We start from the raw sequence: 8,283 nt of genomic DNA, 5'->3' as shown, positions 1-8,283 counted from the left end.
GACAAATTTCATTACCTCCTTAAGCCATTGTTTTTTCCTATGAAAAGTAGGTGAAACAAAATTTATATATTGGGTTCCTTATGAGAATTCAGTGAGATAACAGATATAGATATCTGAGCACTCAATAAATGCGACTTGCTATAACCATGATAACAACAATCATTTGTATTATGTTTTTTTAGGGTATGATAATGACTTAGTGCTTGTATATGGCACAGTGGGACTATAAGATAAAGAACATTATTTTAGGGGCACCTGGGTGGCTCAGTGGGTTAAGCCTCTGCCTTCGGCTCAGGTCATGATCCCAGGGTCCTGGGATCGAGCCCCACATTGGGCTTTCTGCTCTGCAGGGAGCCTGCTTCCTCCTCTCTCTCTGCCTGCCTCTCTGCCTACTTGTGATCTCTGTCAGATAAATAAAGAAAAAATCTTTAAAAAAAAGAACATTATTTTAAAAGATTTATTTATTTTAGAGAGAGAGAAAGTGCAAGTGGGGGGAGGGACAGAGGGAGAGGGAAAGAGAGAGAATCCTCAAATAGATTCCCCATAAGTGTGGAGTCTGTGAGAGGGCTCAATCCCACAACCCCGAGATCATGACCTGAACCAAAAGCAAGAGTTGGATGCTTAACTGACTGAGCTATCCAGGCACCACCGATAAAAACCATTTAAATCTGCTCCAGTTGAGGCAGTGACCATCTCCATGGAGAAAGTAGTACATTCATTGAGACTTGACTCGAATCTAAGAGGACCACCTGTCTCTGAGGCTCTGAAGAATGAGACAGTGTGGGGGCGCCTGGTTGGCTCAGTGGGTTAAGCTTCTGCCTTTGGCTCGGGTCATGATCCCAGGGGCCTGGGATCGAGTCCCGTATTGGGCTCTCTGCTCAGCAGGGAGCCTGCTTCTCCTCATTTCTCTCTCTGTCTGTCTCTCTGCCTATTTGTGATCTCTCTCTCTGTCAAATAAATAAATAAACCTTTAAAAAAAAAAAAAGAATGAGACAGTGTGGTTAATATATAAAAGCCAGGAAAACTCTTGTATGCCACGCAAAGGCATATATCAATTACCGTGTAATCACTGGGGAACAATGGAAAGCTATTGTCTAGAGCACTGATGGGATTATATGTGTGTTTTAATGTTCATCCTGGGGCTGACCTTGCACATAGGTTGTGGAAGGGTGGAACATGGGTCAAGTCCAGCAAAGAGTGTTTTGTGGGTGAAAGCTATTGAGGGCTTCAAGACAAAGAGGATGGAAAGATAAAGGTGATATTGAGATTCATTAGAACTCAAGAATTCGTTGGGAAGTGGAAGTTGGGGAAAAGAGGAATCCGGGATGGGCTGAAGTCTCTGGCTTAGGAATCGGACCATTCTTGGATCTGACATGGGCCAGACTCTAGCTTCTTTATTCCTTTGCCTGGGGTATTTTGTATTCTTTGTTTTCCCCTGATTTTTTAAAAGGATTTTATTTATTTACTTGAGAGAGAGCACAAGCAGAGGGGAGGGGCAGAGGGAGAGGAAGAAGCAGACTCCCTGATGAGGAGGGAGCCCGAGGCAGGGCTTGACACAGGACTCGATCCGAGAACCCTGAGATCATGACCTGAGTCAGGTAGATGCTTAACCGACTGAGCCACCCAGGTGCCCCTGCTTTCCCATAATTTTCACCAGGCTAATAAGACTATTTCCTACTTGTTGGATCTGTTTATTTCATTCAGTTCTTCCTGAACCACCAACTCTATTTTAGTGGCTCCTCTCATGGGCATCTCATAGGTCCTCAAACTTGCATATGGCACCATATTGAAATAGGACAAATCTCATTAAATTGTGGATATTCAATCCATTTTGTGGCAGGGTTAAAAATCAACTTTATGGGTTTCTGTGTGGCTCAGTGGGTTAAAAACTCTGCCTTTGGCTCAGGTCATGATCTCAGGGTCCTGGGATCAAGCCCCACATTGGGCTCTCTACTCAGCAAGGAGTCTTCTTCCTCCTCCCCCTCTGCCTGCCTTTCTGCCTACTTGTGATCTCTCTCTCTCTGTGTCAAATAAATAAATAAAAATTTTAAAATATCAACTTTAGGGGCACCCAGTTGGCTCAGTGGGTTAAGTGTCTGACTCTTGAGCTCAGCTCAGGTCTTGATCTCACGGTTGTGCCTTCAAGCCTCGAGTTGGGCTCCATGCTGGATGTGGAGCCTACCTAAAAATAAAATAAAAATAAAAATCAACTTTAAATTGAATTGTAATTTACATACAGTAAAATCACTCCTTTAAAGTTTAGGTTTCAGGGGTGCCTGGGTGGCTCAGATGGTTAAGTGTCTGTCTTCCGCTCAGGTCAGGATCCCAGGAGGCATCAAGCCAGAGTGTGGCCCCCTGCTCAGTGGGGAGCCTGCTTTTCCCTGTGCTCCCTGCTCCTGCTCTCTCTCTCTCTCTCTCTCTGTCTCTCTCTCTCTCAAATGAATAACTAAAAATCTTTAAAAAGATAAATGCAAATTTACAGTGTGTGCTATTTTATGTACAGCTTCTGTAGGGGCCAAGGGCTGACCACCCACAATGTATGATGGCATACTGATTATTTTGAACTGAAGCTGCTGGGGAAGCAGCCAGTGCAAAGACACTCAGACCCTCCTCCGTTGCCCCCCCCCCCGCCCCCGCAAAAGCAGGAAATCAGTCTCTCATATGAAAGTTACCCTTCCTGTACTAAGAAGTAAAAGGACATCCTTATCACCAGAGATAGGAAATTTACAGCCGAGAAGACTGCAGAAACAAACCCTGTTGCTTTTTTATCTCCTGCCTTAGCCCAACTTTCCAACTTAAAACTCCCAAGCGTCCATTTCCATCACCCTGATAATTCCTCACAGATCTTTAGTCAGTTTGTAAAAACTGCCTGTGTTGGTCATTTCTTTAGGTCTCATTTTTCATGTGTGTGTTAGACAATTTGGGTTATTTTCTCCTGTTACTCTGTCCCATTTAAAAATAATTCTTGGGAACACCTGAGTAGCTGAGTCAGTTAAGCATCCGACTTGATTTCAGCTCAGGTCATGATGTCGGGGAAGTGAGATGGAGCCCCAAGTCAAGGTCCACACCTGCTTAAGATCCTCTCTCCCCCTCTGCACTCCCCCCACCCCTGCTTGAAAATATAAATTTAAATCTTTTAGTCCAGCTGGACGTTTATGAGAGGTAGAGGGAGTATATTTCCTTCCCTATACTTCTCTCACCTCAGTGTAATGTTTTTAAATTCATCTGTGTTAGAGCACGAGTCAGTAGTTCATTCCTATTGTTGCTAGGCGGTATTTCATTCAACACATGGATGTACCATATTTGTCTTCTTGATTAATCTGTTTGATGAAAATGTGGGTAGTTTCAACTTTGAGGCACTATAAATAAAGCTACTATGAAAATAATTATGCAAGTCTTTATTTGAGCATATGTTTTCATTTCTAGGGCAAATACCCAGAAGTTGAATTTCTAAATTATATGGTTGGTATATATTTAACTTTGTGAGAAAGTGCCAAACTGTTTCCTTAGATGGTTTTACAATTACACGGTCCTGCCAGCAATATATGAAAGGTCCATTTCCTCCACATACACACCCACACTTGGTATTGACATTATTTTAATGTACTTTTAATTATTTTTAATTTTTTAAAAGATTTGATTTATTTGAGAGAGAGAGAGAGAATGAGAAGGGAGAAAGTCAGAGGAAGAAGCGGACTCCCCATGGAGCTGGGAGTCCAATGTGGGACTCGATCCCAGGACTCCGGGATTATGACCTGAGCCGAGGCAGTTGCTTAACCAACAGAGCCATCCAGGCGGCCCCTATTTTTAATTTATTTTTAAAAAGAGAAAGAAAGAGAGCGAGGGGGGGGGTAGAGGCAGAGGGTGAAGGATAAGGAGAGAAGCAGACTCCCTACCAAGGGTGGAGCCTTTCCTGGGGCTAGATCTCACCACGCTGAGATCATAACCTGAGCTGAAGGCAGACGCTTAACCAATGGAGCCACCCAGGCACCCCAGTAGTTCTTTATATATAGTATGTAACACCCCTTTGCCAGGTTGATTGATCGATTGATTAGGTACATGTATTTTATTTTTAAAAAAAGATTTTATTTATTTATTTATTTGAGAGAGAGAGAGAGAGAGCACAAGCAGGAGAAGAGGCAGAGGGAGAAGGACACGCAGACTCCCCACTGAGTGGGGAGCCCAATGTGGGGCTCGATCCCAGGACCTGTAGATCATGACCTGAGCCAAACGCAGACACTTAGCCATCTAAGCCACCCAGGCACCCCAGATACATGTATTTTATTTTATTTTATTTTTTATTTTTTTTAAAAAGATTTATTTATTTATTTGACAGAGAGAGATTACAAGTAGGCAGAGAGGCAGGCAGAGAGAGAGAGGAGGAAGCAGGCTCTCTGCTCAGCACGCGGGACTCGATCCCAGGACCCTGAGATCATGACCTGAGCCGAAGGCAGCGGCTTAACCCACTGAGCCACCCAGGCACCCGATACATGTATTTTAAATACTTTCTCTAGGCCTGTACCTTGCTCTTCCATTTTCTGAAAGCTATGTCTGGAAATGCAAAGTTTTTTATTGTTTATATGAAATCCAATTCATAATTTTTCACTTTCATGATTTGAGATCCTCTGAAAAGCAGATGCCAAGATAGAATTAGACATTCAAGAGAATTACTGGGAGTAACAACCTGTGGAGGATAAAGAAATAGTGGAGATGAAAGGCCAGGAAATCTCTGTATTCTACGCCTGAAACTAATAGAACACTGTATGTTAGCTAGCTGGAATGAAAATAAAAACTTAAACAAGAACAAACAAACCAGGTTTCAAAATAGTATAGCTTCACCCCATAGGATTTAATTATTTTGGATGAAGTTAATAAATTTAAGAAGCAATTATTTTTACTAATGGATCTTCTGTATTTGAGAATAAAAAAGGAGTGTAAAGGGGGGGAAAAAAGAAGAGGGGCATCTACCTGGCTGAGAGACAACCTAGAAGATGTAGATTAGCGCTGGAATTGGTCTCCAGACCACAAGTGATTCCTCTTCTTCCTCCTCCATCTATTCTAAAATTCCATCATTTTTCGATGCCACCTTGCAGGTCTTGCTTATCTGGTAGTAAACTTTATCCATTCACCGATCGATGGGTATTAGGTTGTTTTCTTATTTTGGCTATTATAATAAATACTGAAATGGGGCACCTGGCTGGCTCAGTTGGTAGGGCACGTGACTCTTGATCTAAGGGTTGTAAGTTCAAGACCCACACTGGGGGCAGAGATCACTTAGAAATAAAAGTAAAAAATAAAAATAAAATGAAAAGAAGCTTTTTAGTTTGATGAAGTCCCACTTGTTTATTTTTGGTTTTGTTACCTGTGCTTCTGGTGTCATATCCAAAATAATCATTGCCAAGACCAAAGTCAAGGAGCGTTCCCCCTGCATGTTCCTGTAAGAGATCTGTCAAGTTTTCCAGTAGGTTTTGAGTTAAGTGTTCTTAACACACACACACACACACACACACATACATTAAGGGTGGTGGGAAGAAAGACTGGGAGGTGATGGATATGTATGTCTATGGCTTCAGTGACGGTGATGGTTTTACAGATGCATACTTATCTCCCAAATCTCTGAGTTGTATACAGTAACTATATATAGCTTTCTATGTACATATCATATCTCAATAAATTAACCAAAGGGGCATCTGGCTTGCTCAGTCAGAAGAATACACAACTCTTGATCTCCAGATTGTGAGTTTGAAACTCATGCTGGGTACAGAGATTACTTAAAAAAAAAAAAAAAAAAAACAAAGAGAAACCCAAAAGCTTCCCTGGTCCCCCCCCCCGCCCCACTGCCCAGCACTGTGTGAAGATACAGAAAGAAGGCAGCCATTTGCAAGCAAAGAAATGTGTCCTTACCCAACACTGAATCTGCCAGCACCTTGATCTTGGACTTCCCAACCTCCAGAACTGAGAAATAAATTTTTGTTTTTAAAGCCACCCAGTCCACGCTCTTTGTTATTATAGCCTGAACTAAAGTGACTGATAATGGGTGTGAGGTTTCTTTCTGGGGGTGATGAAGACAATCTAAAATGAGATTATGGTGATGATTGTGGAATTCTGTAACTAACCAAAAAACCATTGATTTGTATATTTTAATTGGGTGAATTTTATGGTATGTAAATGACATGTCAAGAAAGCTGTTAAAAATCAAAATGGCCCCAGGACAGACGGCATGTGGGTTCCTCGTGTGGATCCCTGGTGTCTTCAGTGTCACTCTTAGCTCTGCCACTCTGTAGCTGTAGGACCTCAGGCAAATGAATCGGCCATGCCAAGCCTCAGTTTTCTCAACTGTAAACGGTGCTTACCTCACGGGAGATATTGAGGATTAAATAAGAGCAGCTGTGTAAATGTCCAGGGACAGGGCACCTGGGTGGCTCAGTGGGTTAAGGCCTTTGCCTTCAGCTCGGGTCATGATCCCAGGGTCCTGGGATCAAGCCCCATGTTGGGCTCTCTGCTCGGAGGGGAGCCTGCTTCCTCCTCTCTCTCTGCCTGCCTCTCTGCCTGCTCGTGATCTCTCTGTGTCAGGTAAATGAATAAAATCTTAAAAAAAAATAAATGTCTGGGGACATAGGAAGTGCTCAAACATCTCCAGCTCTCTTGTTAGTATCAAGGCCTTAATCTCTAATTCAAGGACATCTTTTCAATTTTAGTATATGTGCTGCTGAAGCGAGCACAAGGACATCTTTTCAATGAAATAAAGTTGGCCTTATGAAAACTGAAAACATGCGGTAGATTTAAGAGGTTAATTTGTTGAAATAGAGTAAGAAGTGCTATTTTTCTGGACATCAACCAGGCTTGTACCTAAATTAACATTTGTATTACTGCATTCCTTTCTTCACACCGTTTAAATGATTTTTTGATCTAGCTCTGTCATTCTGCTGATTTCCTGAATAATCAATTAAATGAGACTTTGACAGTCATTCATCGCCAAGCTGTGTGAGGATTCTGGTTGTAACAATTTGAGAATCATACTTTCAAGCCACTTACTACACAAGTTCTCTCTACCAGGATTGTCCTGCAACCCAAGATCTCAGGACACTAAACCAAAGGCTACTTTGTCCCCTCTGTGTCTACATTATTAAATTTTTTATCCATGTGAGTAACAAAATTTGTGGTGTTATCTTAATTACAGACTTCATGTCAATATTGGCCCCAGCCTTCCCCTCCCCCCAAGAAAGGTTAATTGCCTTTTCTCTCTCATGCCCCCTTTTAAACTAAAAAACAAAAACAAAAACAAAAACAAACAAACAAAAAAAAAAACATCTGGAGACCCTGGTTGGCTCAGTAGGTTAAGCAGTTGCCTTCAGCACAGGTCATGATCTCAGCGACCTGGGATCAAGCCCCACATTGGCACTCTGCTCAGTGGGGAGTCTTTTTCTCCCTCTGCCTGCCACTCCTCCTGCTTGTGCCCTCCTGCTTGTGCGTGCACTCTCCATCTCTCTCTGACAATTAAATAAGTGAAATATTTTTTAAAAAATCAGTCTTTATGTTTCTCCCTCCCTTGGTGTTCGCTTTTGAGGTAGGGACTCATGGTGGAGGCAGAGGTGAAATTGCTGAGAATGGGATGCCTGCGTGGCTCAGTGGGTTAAAGCCTCTGCCTTCTGCTAAGTCTTGATCCCAGGATCCTCAGATCCGTCCCATGTTGGGCTCTCTGCTCAGCCTGGAGCCTGCTTCCCCACCCCTCTCTCTCTGCCTGCCTTTCTACCTACTTGTGATCTCTGTCAAATAAATAAGTAAAATCTTTTAAAAAATTGCTGAGGATGCTGGGAGGGAAACAAACCGAGGACAGCTGTTAGGGGTGAGGTAACAACATCATCTGTGCCAAATGTGTGTTCCCCTCCCAAATCCATGTTGGAGCCAGTGTGATGGTGTTTGGATGGAGGGCACTGGTGGACCTTATTAGGTGTGGATTAGGTCATGAAACCAGAGCCACTGTGGTGGAATTAGTGCCCTCGTAAGAGGAAGAGACCAGAACTCTCTATCTACCTACCTCTTAAGACCATGAGAGGAAACTGCAAAAAAGCAGCCATTTGCAAACCTGGAAGTGAGCCTTCACAAAACACCTAATGTCTGTACCTTGACCTTGCCTTTCCCAGCCTCCAGAACCGTGAGAAAAAAATTTTGTTGAGGGCACCCAAGCGGGTGCATTTTACTACAGCAGCCTGAAGGGAGACACTAATGAAAAAGAGCCTGCTTTCTCCCCTTACAAATTCCATTTCTTCCTTCTCTCCCTTT

Source organism: Mustela nivalis, assembly GCF_964662115.1.
Source record: "Mustela nivalis genome assembly, chromosome: X".
NCBI classification, from domain to species: domain Eukaryota; kingdom Metazoa; phylum Chordata; class Mammalia; order Carnivora; family Mustelidae; genus Mustela; species Mustela nivalis.
Note: the sequence above shows the minus strand (reverse complement) of the source record.